This window comes from Pygocentrus nattereri, chromosome 2 (genome assembly GCF_015220715.1).
Source record: "Pygocentrus nattereri isolate fPygNat1 chromosome 2, fPygNat1.pri, whole genome shotgun sequence".
NCBI classification, from domain to species: domain Eukaryota; kingdom Metazoa; phylum Chordata; class Actinopteri; order Characiformes; family Serrasalmidae; genus Pygocentrus; species Pygocentrus nattereri.
The window spans coordinates 5741028-5754676 of NC_051212.1; the positions used below are offsets into that span (position 1 = coordinate 5741028).

Consider the following 13649-nt stretch of genomic DNA (forward strand, 5'->3'; position numbering starts at 1 on the left):
AGCATCAGTGTTTTTTACGCTAACAGATCCGATGGATAATCATACACACTCATACACAGACACACACACACACAAATATATCTTTGAAGCTGCCTCTCCTTCTAGGCCGTCGGGGGGGCACGGGGTGGTGGTGGGGGCAGGGGTGCTGAAGCCTATCCCAGTGGACTTTGGCCAGAAGGCAGGATACACCCTGGACAGGTCGCCAGTCCATTGCAGGCAAACAGACAGGCACAGTCACTCACTCAAACCCAGGGGTAATTTAACACGTCCAATTGGCCTGACTGCATGTCTTTGGACTGTGGGAGGAAACTGGAGAACCCGGAGGAAACCCACGCAGACACGGGGAGTTCTGACAAACCAGAGGAAACTGAAAAAGATCGATAACATCTGTGTTAGTCTCTTAAACTGTAAGGGTCTGTATGAGACCCCCCACTTCAGTTCCTCACTCTCATGACTACACTTTTCTTCATGATAGACTGTTTCTCCAGACTTCTACCTCTACAGCACAGCCAGCTCACAGTGATGGTGTTACTGCTGCCACTCATCTCTCCTTCTCCTGTTATACTGCACAATTATTTCCCAACAGCACTGAAGTGAGTTCCCCAAGGAGCTGTTCATAGTGATGTGAGACCTCTGGATGCTGTTAACAGTCTGTAACTGGACTCTAAGGCTTTTTTTCCTCATGTGTGACACAGATGCGTGTCTGAGCGTCAGTGTGAACAGATAAACACTCTGAATCTGACATTTTCAGTCTGAGACGCTTTCATATCTGATACTGAAATCCGATCTGTGTCCGAACTGCGGCAGCGCGACTCTGAACAGCCAGATCATTCAGTCTTATCTGGACCTGTCAGATCTTAAGCAAAGACAAGAAGATAAGAAGTTTCTGTAATTTGTCTTAATTGGTGTATGACATCACTATAGTATGGTTCTGAAGTTACCATGGCAACGGAACGCATCACAGTTCTAGGTCGACTGTCTTTTCTTTGTTCTCTGCTCTTTATGTTGTGAGCTGTTTGTTTTCTACATGTTGTATATTTGAATAAATGAAGTGACGGCGCAGCTCGAAGGAAACCTCACTGAGGATGGAGAGCTGGTGAGCTAATGTTAGCATTAGCTTGTGCTCAGTGCAGAAACAGCAGGCCAGCATGTAGCCCGCTGACTGCTTAAGGACCACGATGGATGTTTATCATCCATCCATCCATCTATACATCCATTTTCTAAGCCGCTTCTCCCTCAGGGTTGCAGGGGTGGGTGCTGGAGCCTATCCCAGCGGTCATCAGGTGGAAGGCAGGACACACCCTGGACAGGTCGCCAGTGGACGTTTATCACTGGTTCGTTAATGTTACTCAGAAATTTCCATGTTTTCAAAGTTTTAGTAAGTTAGTGTTATCATAGATTTACAGACCACAGTTTCTAACACTGTACTGGACAATGTGAAGTAGAGTAAGTTGGCTTGAGAGGTGCTTTATTCTGGCACAGATTACTGATTACTTCTCTAACTGAATCCAGAAACGACTATATTAATAAAAGTACATACACTCCGTCATCCACTCCAAAACAAGCACACATGTATCTTTGATATGATCAAGTCATCTTAAAGTCGCAGCCCTGACATCAGAGTAAAAATATCACAGTGAAGTAGTTCTGTCACTGCTGCTGTTGTTCTAGCATCACTTCTCATTTCCATGGTAACCACCTGAGAAATGTTAAATTATTGACACTGGTCTCTACGACCTTCGTGTGATTGATAGCTGAACTGGGAAAAGCAGAATTGATCTTTTAAAATGCACATGTTGTAGATGTACAGAGCTTTGAAATTTGAAACATGATTATTAAAATACAGTGTGAAAACAAAGCGAAAATATTTAATATTTTTATTACTTTATTACAGAAAAAAGTACATAAGAGTTAAGAAAAAAATATATTTCACAATTTTAGACTCTGAATCATCAAACAGAAGCTGCAAATAAAAATGTAGAAAAGTTAGACGTGTCCAGAATGATGAACATTGATGAACGTGATGAATGCAGATCCTAAAGTAACTAAAAGTCTGTAGAACATCAAGAATAAAATTCTGATAAAATGAACATCAGAAATGCTGCATCTTTAAAAATGATATTCAGATCTGAAGGTAAATAACTTGATTATATTAGTCTAAATAGAGAATTACAGTATAGGACTTCATTAATAAACCCTCAATCCCAAAATATCTAAAGATAAAAGTTGGTGTAGAGTTTATAATATTTGAATCATTATATAAACATTATTACATTTGTTCAGCCACAGATTACAGACTCCAATACAAATATCTGTAAATGTTTTCTGTACATTTAAAGTGTGAAAGGAAATCGTGCTGATGTAAAACACTGAATACATTTGGTTCATGTATTATATTCTGATCTACACCACATTCCTCCAGTCTGTACTTAATGTTCAAAGATAACTTAATAAAAAACAGAAAAGCTTTATTCCTTCACCCAATCAGAGACGAGGGCACTGCTGTAGTAATAAAGAGCTGGAATATTAAAAGGAGTTAGTTTCCCATTAATAGAGTGAAGATTTAATCACTCGGCTGAGTTCAGGATGAATATTCCACAAATTGGCGATCGATTTTGTCCATGGCTCGCTTCACCCACTTAAAGCCGGGGTCCACACACACACGAACACCCCTCTTGGTGGTAAAACTGCAGTGAAGGAAAGATGAGCATCAGTGTTTTAGTCTAATAGAGCTGATAGATAATCATATAAAATGTATCTGATTAATATGTATAATATCAGGAAAGGTTTGTAGTGTTAAAGTTTGCAGTGGGTCAAAGTGACAACAGTAAGAGTGAATAGAGAACAGCAGCTTAAAGAAACTGTATTAAAGTTCGTCTTATTCCAATATTAATAAAGGAATAAAGGACGGGGGTGAGAACTTACATCACTCCAGCTCTTTCACAGTCTTGGCTTGTTTCTTCATACTCACTAATGACAAATAGAGGTATAGAGGTATAGAAACTGAAACAACATTTGTTTGGTGCATTTCCATCTGTGTGAGAAAAAAATATAAATAATAAAATGAAGCAGAACGTAATGAAGTGTGAAGAGGTGATGTAGTGAACAGTGAGGAGGCGATGTAGTGAAGAGTGAAGAGGTGCTGTAGTGAAGAGTGAGGAGGTGCTGTAGTAAAGAGTGAAAAGATGCTGTAGTGAACAGTGAGGAGGCGATGTAGTGAAGAGTGAAGAGGTGCTGTAGTGAAGAGTGAGGAGGTGCTGTAGTAAAGAGTGAAAAGATGCTGTAGTGAACAGTGAGGAGGCGATGTAGTAAAGAGTGAAGAGGTGCTGTATTGAAGAGTGAGGAGGCGATGTAGTGAAGAGTGAAGAGGTGCTGTAGTGAAGAGTGAGGAGGTGCTGTAGTAAAGAGTGAAAAGGTGCTGTAGTGAACAGTGAGGAGGCGATGTAGTAAAGAGTGAGGAGGCGATGTAGTGAAGAGTGAAGAGGTGCTGTAGTGAAGAGTGAGGAGGCGATGTAGTGAAGAGTGAAGAGGTGCTGTAGTGAAGAGTGAGGAGGCGATGTAGTAAAGAGTGAAGAGGTGCTGTAGTGAAGAGTGAGGAGGTGCTGTGGTAAAGAGTGAAGAGGTGATGTAGTAAAGAGTGAGGAGGTGCTGTAGTAAAGAGTGAGGAGGTGCTGTAGTAAAGAGTGAAGAGGTGATGTAGTAAAGAGTGAAGAGGTGCTGTAGTAAAGAGTGAGGAGGTGATGTAGTAAAGAGTGAGGAGGTGTTGTGGTAAAGAGTGAAGAGGTGATATAGTAAAGAGTGAGGAGGTGCTGTAGTAAAGAGTGAAGAGGTGCTGTAGTAAAGAGTGAGGAGGTGCTGTAGTAAAGAGTGAAGAGGTACTGTAGTAAAGAGTGAAGAGGTGCTGTAGTAAAGAGTGAGGAGGTGCTGTAGTAAAGAGTGAAGAGGTGATGTAGTAAAGAGTGAGGAGGTGCTGTAGTAAAGAGGGAAAAGGTGCTGTAGTGAAGAGTGAGGAGGTGCTGTAGTAAAGAGTGAAGAGGTGCTGTAGTGAAGAGTGAGGAGGTGATGTAGTAAAGAGTGAGGAGGTGCTGTAGTAAAGAGTGAAGAGGTGATGTAGTAAAGAGTGAAGAGATGCTGTAGTAAAGAGTGAAGAGGTGATGTAGTAAAGAGTGAGGAGGTGTTGTAGTAAAGAGTGAGGAGGTGCTGTAGTGAAGAGTGAGGAGGTGCTGTAGTAAAGAGTGAGGAGGTGCTGTAGTAAAGATTGAAGAGGTGCTGTAGTGAAGAGTGAGGAGGTGCTGTAGTAAAGAGTGAAGAGGTGCTGTAGTAAAGAGTGAGGAGGTGCTGTAGTGAAGAGTGAAGAGGTGCTGTAGTAAAGAGTGAGGAGGTGCTGTAGTAAAGAGTGAGGAGGTGCTGTAGTGAAGAGTGAAGAGGTGCTGTAGTAAAGAGTGAGGAGGTGCTGTAGTAAAGAGTGAAGAGGTGCTGTAGTAAAGAGTGAGGAGGTGCTGTAGTGAAGAGTGAAGAGGTGCTGTAGTAAAGAGTGAGGAGGTGCTGTAGTGAAGACTGAGGAGGTGCTGTAGTAAAGAGTGTGGCGGTGCTGTAGTGAAGAGTGAAGAGGTGCTGTAGTAAAGAGTGAAGAGGTGCTGTAGTGAAGAGTGAAGAGGTGCTGTAGTAAAGAGTGAGGAGGTGCTGTAGTAAAGAGTGAAGAGGTGCTGTAGTAAAGAGTGAGGAGGTGCTGTAGTGAAGAGTGAAGAGGTGTTGTAGTAAAGAGTGAGGAGGTGCTGTAGTAAAGAGTGAGGAGGTGCTGTAGTAAAGCGTGAAGAGGTGTTGTAGTAAAGAGTGAGGAGGTGCTGTAGTGAAGAGTGAAGAGGTGCTGTAGTAAAGAGTGAGGAGGTGCTGTAGTAAAGAGTGAAGAGGTGCTGTAGTAAAGAGTGAAGAGGTGTTGTAGTAAAGAGTGATGAGGTGCTGTAGTGAAGAGTGAAGAGGTGCTGTAGTAAAGAGTGAGGAGGTGCTGTAGTAAAGAGTGAAGAGGTGCTGTAGTGAAGAGTGAGGAGGTGCTGTAGTAAAGAGTGAAGAGGTGCTGTAGTAAAGAGTGAGGAGGTGCTGTAGTGAAGAGTGAAGAGGTGCTGTAGTAAAGAGTGAGGAGGTGCTGTAGTAAAGAGTGAGGAGGTGCTGTAGTAAAGAGTGAAGAGGTGTTGTAGTAAAGAGTGAGGAGGTGCTGTAGTGAAGAGTGAAGAGGTGCTGTAGTAAAGAGTGAAGAGGTGCTGTAGTAAAGAGTGAAGAGGTGCTGTAGTGAAGAGTGAAGAGGTGCTGTAGTAAAGAGTGAGGAGGTGCTGTAGTGAAGAGTGAAGAGGTGCTGTAGTAAAGAGTGAGGAGGTGCTGTAGTGAAGACTGAGGAGGTGCTGTAGTAAAGAGTGTGGCGGTGCTGTAGTGAAGAGTGAAGAGGTGCTGTAGTGAAGAGTGAAGAGGTGCTGTAGTAAAGAGTGAGGAGGTGCTGTAGTAAAGAGTGAGGAGGTGCTGTAGTAAAGAGTGAGGCGGTGCTGTAGTAAAGAGTGAGGAGGTGCTGTAGTGAAGAGTGAAGAGGTGTTGTAGTAAAGAGTGAGGAGGTGCTGTAGTAAAGAGTGAGGCGGTGCTGTAGTAAAGAGTGAGGAGGTGCTGTAGTGAAGAGTGAAGAGGTGTTGTAGTAAAGAGTGAGGAGGTGCTGTAGTAAAGAGTGAGGAGGTGCTGTAGTAAAGAGTGAAGAGGTGATGTAGTCAAGAGTGAGGAGGTGCTGTAGTAAAGAGTGGAGAGGTGCTGTAGTAAAGAGTGAGGAGGTGCTGTAGTGAACTGTAGATGACAGTTTTAGTGAGTGTAATGGTGCTACAGCAGGTGTGATCGTCTCTAACTTTACTCTTCTTATTAACACTGTGAATGAAGCTGCAGTGCTACAGTCTATCAGTTCATCCACACACCACATAATAAACTTGTGCCGTATGTTTATAATCTGATCGAGTCGGAACAGCAAATTAAAGACCAGTTCAACATGTAATAGTTCCAGTTATAATAAACAGACAGAGATGACAGTTTGTGCTATGAAGGAGACAGAAACTCAGACGTGAACTTCAACTTACTGTTTCCCACTGCACCGGACTGAAGGTAGAGGATGACCAGCAGACCCAGGAGGAGAGAACGAGGACGGACGATCATGGCTGCAGTATCAGCTCCAGGAGATGATGATCAGTCTGAGCAGAGCTGGAAATGAGAGAGATTTCATGCTGCATGTGGTTTTATAGGTAAGTAAGTGGTGGGATGGTGTTGAGTGAAGTTTCAAGGTTGATTCTACAGGAAACAGCAACTTTTCAATTTAATGCAGATCAAACTGAATTCACTAATCAGTGTTTTCTGTTTTTAGTACCATTTCACACACACTGTCCCAGCCATTCTCATTACTGCAACAAAGTAAGGTTTGAAGATAAATCTGTTAAAAAACTTTTGAAAACATTATTAACTTTTCTATTTGCATAAAAATAATACACTCACCGGCCACTTTATTAGGCCTTGCTAGTAAAAGGTTGGACTCCCTTTCACCTTCAGAACTGCTTTAATTCTTCATGGCAGACTTTCAACAAGCTGTTGGAAACGTTCCTCAGAGATTTTGGTTGGTTATTTGGGTTCCTGTTGCCTTTCTATCCCCCTGATTGACCAGACTGATGGAAGTTTCTGGAACGCAGCTTCTCCACTACAGATCACATCCAAATCTATATGAACTCTAATTGTTTCCACTGTTGATTATACACACCTGAATATATTAGAACTGCGTGGATGTAAAATTGACTTTTCAATGTTTAACTTATAAGTTGTCTGACCAGTGGTAGGCTGGTCCCCCCTTTAGATGTGAGTCTTGGTCCTCCCGAGGTTTCTTCCTCCTCCAGCTCTGAGGGAGTTTTTCCTTGCCTCAGCGCTCACGGGGGTTCTGTATATTCTGTATATTCTGTATATTATGTTCAGTGTTTTGTCTGATTCTCTGTGCTGTGATTCCCATTTTTGTAAAGCTGCTTTGTGACAACATCAGTTGTAAAAAGCGCTATATAAATAAATTTGATTTGATTTGATTTGATTTCTATCATCTGGAACCAGTCTGCCCATTCTCCTCTGACCTCTCACATCAACAAGGCATTTTCGTCCACACAACTGACCGCTCACTGGATATTTCCTCTTTTTCGGGCCGTTCTCTGTGAACCCTAGAGATGGTTGTGTGTGAAAATCCCAGCAGATCAGCAGTTTCTGAAATACTCAGACCGGCCCGTCTGGCACTAACAACCACGCCACGTTCAATGCCACTTAAATCCCCTTTCTTCCCCATTCTGATGCTCGGTCTGCACTTCAGCAAGTTGTCTTGACCACCTCTACACGCCTGAATGCAGTGAGTTGCTGCCGTGTGATTGGCTGATTAGCTATTTGTGTTAACAAGCAACTGAATACCTAATAAAGTGGCAGGTGAGTGTACATTCATATATTATATATTATAACATATATAACAATCAAGGGCAGAGCCTAGAAACAAGGGGGCAGAACAGGGAAGAATCAAAACAAGGAAGCACATGGGCAAGACCAAAAGGTAACCACAAGCACATGGAGGACTGGGAGGGGCCAATCGTGACATTAACTGTTAAAAGTGATACTTTTTTTTTTTTGCTTGTTTAAAAAAACATGTCAATAATAAGAAACAGGTACGTGGATTCATTATATTAATGATAATTGGCATAAAAAAGTGCTTGTTTTAATTGTGAAGCTGATCAAACAGAAAAATTATCAGCTTTTTCTATCATTTTTTATTTGTCTTTTTTACCTGATGTGAAGGGAGTACAAATCCAGCTATTCATAACAGATGAAGAGAAAAGCTGGTAAATTGGTTTCTCTCGTTACAAGGTGCCACCAGTTCCCACATGTGTGAAATTGTGATGAATATTGAGTTGGACTGATGTAAAAGTGTCATTAATTCTGGTTTGGCTGTTTAGATAGAGGTCACATTGCTGCATATCAGATACACATCGGTTTTGAGTACTACACATGAAAGAGGCCTAAATCTGAATTAAAATGGTCACATTCAGTGTGTTTTAATGTTCACACCATCACATAAAAACTGTAAATCTGTGTGACGTATGAAGAAAAAGTTCAGATTTCGACCACTTTACCTGTAGTGTGAACTCAGAAGTGGTTGTTAATTGGTTAGAGCACAACATTTAATTTAACGCACTGGTCTTCTGGTCACTGAGATACGGAACTCTATTCTTTACTACATGAAGGGCTTATCAGATAGAGCCCTGCCAGTCAGCTGGCTACCTGGCTCCAGCTTTGATTTAATTGCCATTTATGGAATTCAAATTTTGATTGGGTGGTCCTATTTTAATTAACGTAACTTTTCTAGCCTTTAAGGTATTTTTAGTGGCCTGGGAGAATCACAGACCAATCGCATGTATTGTAGATATCACACGTGATGCTACTCAGCCAATCGGATCTGTGCATTACAATGAGCTCTGAGACTCGAGTGAGTGAGGGGAGGGACGAGGAGAGAAACAGCAGTCAGAGAGGAAAGTGAGTCAGAGGGAAGTTATTCCACATGACGTGATCTTAAAAAGAGAAACTGATAGTAAATGTTGTTGAAATCTGCCTGAACTGGACTTTATTTGATCTGATACTCAGTTGTTCACTGTATAAGATGTTGATATTCCTGCTAGGCTACTTCAGTAAACAGTATACGGCACTGAGTCATGATGTAAGTTAGACGTTATGATGTTCTGGACCTTCACTTGAGGACATTTTCTCTAACTGGACCTTATTGAATCTTAATTGATCTAGACTGTAAATAATTAAAAGTCAGGTCAACTTGAAATTTTAAGTCAGTCTTAAATTTTTCTCAACTTAGTTTAGTCACTCCAAAGTAGTTCTTTAAAAAAATGAAACTTTATTGCATCTTAGGTTGACAAAACAGTGTAAAGCTGACTGGCAGGAGGCCAGTTTATTTTCACTAGTAATAAAACAAATATATCAACTACTGACCGTTTAACTGAGACAAGATCCAGAGCTGATGGAGATATTACCATTCACCTCTATACACCCATATGATACAGTGGGTAGTGATACTATATCACTTGCTACATTATACTGACTACACTCCATATACTTATATTACAGAAAACTGAATGTTCCCCTTTTTCTTTTTAAATAAAAGAGTTTGATGTAGTATGGAAACACTGTCACACTTTCAAATGTATCGTTCACTCCCCAGATGACACACTTCATATTAGTAGACTAAGCTGCAAAAAGATCCTGCCTTAAGTTCATTGTTATTGTGACGTCACAACAATCAACACATTTACATACATCCACCTGTTCAGCCCCGCCCACTTGCACTGAAGGTATAAGGAGTGTTTCAAACCAGACTGCTTTTGGAATGGGCAGCCAATCAGAACAGAGCTCATTTACATATATCCTTCTTAAAGGAAGAGAAACAAAACAACCTTTTTAATTCTAAGGGATAAAGAGAAGCTGGAGAATAATCATGTAGAAATGACTTTAAATATAAAAACTCGCCCAAATGTTAAAAGTGGACTTGAGGGAAAATAAAATATAAGATAAATGTAGGATATGATCTCTTTAATGCTGTGAAATCCTGCCAAAGGTATTTCAGGCCTACAGCTCCTCCTCTTTTCCTCACTGAGGAAGGAAAAGAGGGAAGAAAGACTGCTGGAGAGTAACTTTCACTTTCACAGCTCACAGTTTATGGACAGAACTGAACAGAAGCTTCTCAAACGTCTCTGAACAAACACCACACAGTCAGATCCAGACCCTCACACTGCACACAGAGTTATATAACCCACTGATACGCAGATAAACAGGATCAGAAATCAGTCACAGACAATAAACAACAACAAATAACAACTGAGAGAAAGACGTACAGATAGAGTTGAGAGTTTCTGTGAGGAGCTGTCACTCTTTTCATGAACAATCTCTGCCAACAGTGACCGTTTATGAAAAAATAATGGTCATAACTTTCCACAGAGACTGTAATGATACTCCAGCACTTCTGCTGAACGTATCTAGAACCCTTTCAGAGAGGATTTAAGCCCAGATGGCTTTTAGAAAAGTGATATTTTTCTTGATACTGAACAAAACCTCTTACCTTCACAAAGTGTCCAACAGGCCTTCACTGTTTAATCTTGACTCTCCACAAACAGGAGAGAAATGATTAACATGAGATCCCCCTACAGGCAGGAATCCAGAACTGCAACCACATGATCATTTTCTACTTACATTTCTTCTCAGAACCTAAAGCAAACCATGCGGACGGCACTGTTCAGCATTTATGCACTAAACAAGATGATGGGTTGAACTGAAAGTTGTCAGAAGATGTGCTGTTGAGAGAAAAGTGAAGTTCTGACAAACCAGAGGAAAAAGATCAATAACATCTGTGTTAGTCTCTTAAACTGTAAGGGTCTGTATGAGACCCCCCACTTCAGTTCCTCACTCTCATGACTACACTTTTCTTCACAATAGACTGTTTCTCCAGACTTCTTCAGTCTTATCTGGACCTGTCAGATCTTAAGCAAAGACAAGAAGATAAGAAGTTTCTGTAATTTGTCTTAATTGGTGTATGACATCACTATAGTATGATTCTGAAGTTACCATGGCAACGGAACACATCACAGTTCTAGTTCGACTGTCTTTTCTTTGTTCTCTGCTCTTTATGCTGTGAGCTGTTTGTTTTCTACATGTTGTATATTTGAATAAATGAAGTGACGGCGCAGCTCGAAGGAAACCTCACTGAGGATGGAGAGCTGGTGAGCTAATGTTAGCATTAGCTTGTGCTCAGTGCAGAAACAGCAGGCCAGCATGTAGCCTGCTGACTGCTTAAGGACCACAATGGAAGTTTATCACTGGTTCGTTAATCTTACTCAGAAATTTCCATGTTTTAGTAAATTAGTGTTATCATAGATTTACAGATCACAGTTTCTAACACTGTACTGGACAATGTGAAGTACAGTAAGTTGGCTTGAGAGGTGCTTTATTCTGGCACAGATTACTGATTACTTCTCTAACTGAATCCAGAAACGACTATATTAATAAAAGTACATACACTCCGTCATCCACTCCAAAACAAGCACACATGTATCTTTGATATGATCAAGTCATCTTAAAGTCGCAGCCCTGACATCAGAGTAAAAATATCACAGTGAAGTAGTTCTGTCACTGCAGCTTTTATAATAATAATAATACATTTTTATTTAAAAGTGCCTTTCAAGAAACTGAAGGACACTGTACAATAGATAATAAAAGAAGAAAAAAAAAGATAAAAATTAAGATCATATACATACATAACCATAAACACAAACACATAATATCAACCATATGCTAGTTTAAAAAGATGAGTTTCGAGTCGGGATTTAAAAACATCAACAGATGAACAAGCTTGCAGTTCATCAGGAAGACCATTCCACAGCTTTGGACCCGCGACACAGAATAGTCGATTACCAATGGTGCTTAGCTTAAAATGTGGGACCTCAAGCAAGTGGAGGCTAGAGGACCGAAGAGTCCGCACTGGAGTATAAGATTGAAGCAGACTTCTTAGGTAAGATGGGGCAAGGTCATGCAGGGATTTAAACACCAACACAAGTCATTTGTACTGTATACGGTACTTCACTGGGAGCCAGTGGAGACGACTAAGGACTGGACTAATATGCTCCCAAGATCGTGTATGGATCAGCACCCTAGCAGCAGAGTTCTGCACATATTGCAGCCTGCTCAAAGCCCGAGCAGGGAGGCCAGACAGCAGAGCATTGCAGTAGTCAAGTTGGAAGTTATAAATGCACGGACTATGGTCTCAGCAGCAGTGAAAGAGAGGAAAGGGCGAATCCTAGAAATATTTTTAAGATGGTAGAAGGCTGTCCTACATGTGTTGTTAATGTGTGATTCAAATGATAAAGTAGAATCAAAAATTACTGCAAGATTTCTCACTTGTGTAGAGGTAGAGACAACAAAGCCAGGGATACAGACAGTAGTGTCACTAAGCCTCCTGACTGTTGCAGGAGAAGCAATTATGATGGCTTCAGATTTTTTATTATTCCTGCTCAGGAAGTTCTCCACCAGCCAAGCCCTCACGTCGGTTAAGCAATTCAGCAAGGCACTAGGTGGCAAGCTGTGAGAAGGCTTTGTACAAATGTATATGTGGACATCATCGGCAAAACAGTGAAACTGCAGCCCATGATGTCTAATGATGTTACCAAGAGGAAGGATGTACAAAATAAAAAGCAGGGGCCCAAGATCAGTGCCCTGGGGGACACCATGTGACAAGGAGCATGTGTCAAATCGAAAACTTCCCATTGAAACAAACTGCTGCCTACCAGAAAGATATGATTGGAACCAAGCTAATGCAGTACCAGTTTTGCCAAATATATTTTTGAGATGAGTTAGTAGAGACTGAGCTCTAGGGTTACCATGGGCACCATGAATAACATTAGAATAATAAAGTGTTTTAGCTTCCTGTAGTTTTTCCTTATAAAACAAAACATGATCACTGTAAGCAAGAGCACGCACAGTCAGGCCAGTTCTGTTAGCAAGACATTCACGACCAACAGCTTTCAGCTTGCGTAGCTCAGCGGTACACCAGGCAGCAGGCTGAGAAAATGTGACCAAGCGTGTTCTTAGAGGTGCCAGATGATTTAAAATATGCGACAGTGTTTCGTCATAATGGGTCACTAGCAGATCAGGATCTAAACAATCTAAACCGGACTCTGACTGAGCATCTCCATAACAGCAGGAGGACTGATATTTTTAAGGCTCCGGGATGTAAACTGGCGTGATTGACGGTGCCCTCGCTGTTGACATGATAGCGAAAAATCAAAGAACACAGCTTTATGGTCAGATACACACAGATCAATGCCTTTCACATTAAAAGGGGTTTTACCCAGAGAGCAAACAATGTCCAAGGTGTGGCCCTTGTTATGAGTAGGAAAATCAACATGCTGAGATATACCAAAGCTCTGTAGAACACTAAGAAATTCTTTAGATGATAGATAAGCAAAACCAATACAGGTTTACCAGTAGAGACCAACAGTGCCAAACACTCAAACGAGGTCATATTTAGGATTAAAACTGTTTTAACTTTAAGGCCAGATCTGTACACCACTGCAAGTCCTCCACCTCGTCCAGTTAAATGAGGTTTATCCACGTATTGATCATGTGGAGGCAGAGTCTGACTGAGCAAGAACTACTCATTAGGCCTCTGCCAGGTTTCCGTGAGACAGAGCAGATCAATGTCATGTTCCAGGATAATATCAGCAACAAACGTTGCCTTATTATTTAAGGAACGAACATTGAACAGAGCACATTTAAGAGTATGATCAGTGCTCGGGGCGTGTAGAGATGTTGTAGATACGTAACATAGGTTCAGGTTATTTATGTGGTCAGTTGAGCCCGCCGTCGCCTGGGAAGATTTACGGTGGTACGATGCCCAGAGTGAGGGAATATTGTTGGGATGCTGATAATAGTTAAAAGTCCGACCAAGACCCCGATGACAATATTTAGGTCGTCGCAAAATCCCAAGGTGACGATGCATCAGTAAAGGAGCAGGAGTTTTGCACTGTGTGTTTCGGAACGTAAGAAGTTCACCAAAAGAG

The 13649-nt window shown here is 41.3% G+C and overlaps 1 long non-coding RNA gene across 1 annotated transcript; it reads right to left on the reverse strand.

Annotated features, from left to right (window-relative positions):
* Positions 1 to 1863: 1863 nt before the first annotated feature.
* Positions 1864 to 10459, reverse strand: LOC108414803. Its single transcript, XR_005131601.1, has 4 exons — positions 10157 to 10459; positions 6105 to 6225; positions 2926 to 3034; positions 1864 to 2687 (listed from the first exon to the last, which is right to left on the reverse strand). It is a non-coding gene; the product is annotated as an uncharacterized LOC108414803 (long non-coding RNA).
* Between the last annotated feature and the right edge of the window lie 3190 nt (positions 10460 to 13649).